Below are 1395 nucleotides of genomic sequence, written 5' to 3'. Positions count from 1 at the left end.
TCCCGAACAAGCAATCACGTTATGAGCCACAGCTGTCTGATTCTAGACTTTCAAGTATATTTCCCATTCTGGCAATTGTAGGACTCCATATGTCATCTAGATCCTCTGTGTTTTTATCGTTTTGGTAATAAGTCAGTTTATTCAAGACATAGGTCTCTTTCACTTTATCAAACCAGTTATTTAAATCTGGTGATTTTTTTTAACCTTTCCAACATCTAGCAAAATTAACTCTTGCTATTGTTAACATGTGGAGGAATATATCGAGCTATTTCTTATGCATGTTTGGTAGACAATTTAATAAAGTTGTTTCTGGTTTCATGGGAATATAAGACACGGTCTTTTAAATTGGAGGTGCCTGGGGGCAGAACCCAAGACATTCCGCCTGCCAGCTTTACTGCAGATCCACAGCCCCATCCCAACTCATTCCCTCCCTCCCTCTGTTACATGTGGGGTGGGGACGAGAAGCGCATCCAGGGGAGGTGATGTGCTGATGAACCTTCCGGGAATCAATCACTGCAAGAGCATAACAGCGCATACCTTAAACTGCAGTCCCTGTTGACTGTAAATCTCAGACTCAAGAATTGGGAGATGAAGGATGTGGTTTTGCGCAGGCCGTCAGACCAATGGGATGCCTGGCAGAGCAGCGAAGGAATGTGGTACCTGTAAAAATAGGTGTTGAAGCAACCGGTTCTTCCTTCTCTGGCTGCTCCCCTGTTTTGTTTTAGGGGTGGCGGTGGTGGAGGAAGTCAGAGGAGTAAGCATTATACTAAAATGACTGGGGATGCTTACTGTCATAGGGGGGTGGGGTGGCATTCCATACATAGGGAGAACTTTGGGATAGGCTTTCTGGGAGGAATTACTTCACTAGGAGGATTTGAGAGCCCATCCCACCTAATCTACCCTAATGGGTCGAGTGAAGGTAAGGCAGACCAGTTAGTGTGGCTTACCGTGTGCGCTGCATAAGGATCTGGTTAATAATTAGCTCTCGTTCCTTCTGCAGTTGTGTTCAGTGGGCAGAAGAAAGTAAATAGATGTGTGCACTGAGGGAAATGAAATCCTGATCCGCTCCCCAGCTCTGAAAATTTGCCGCAAGCACAATGTGGAAAGGTGGCCATAATAACTCAGCCTAGCCTGATCTTGTCAGAGCTTGGAAGTTTAGTATGGTCGGCCCCGCTTCATACTTGGATGGGAGACTGCCAAGGAAGTCCAGGGTTGCTAAGCAGAGGCAGGCAATGGCAAACCACCTCTGAACATCTCGTGCCTTGAAAACCCCATTCAGTAGAACATTGGGTTGCCATGAGTCAGTTGTGACTAGATGACACACATTACCTTACAGAACGAATTTTTAAAAGTGCTTGTTAAATGATGGTATACAAAATCTTCCATAAGTTCCAG

The sequence above is a fragment of the Euleptes europaea genome, chromosome 3 (genome assembly GCF_029931775.1).
Source record: "Euleptes europaea isolate rEulEur1 chromosome 3, rEulEur1.hap1, whole genome shotgun sequence".
Classification (NCBI taxonomy): domain Eukaryota; kingdom Metazoa; phylum Chordata; class Lepidosauria; order Squamata; family Sphaerodactylidae; genus Euleptes; species Euleptes europaea.
The sequence above is the reverse complement of the archived record's forward strand: the minus strand, read 5'-3'. Positions refer to the sequence as shown.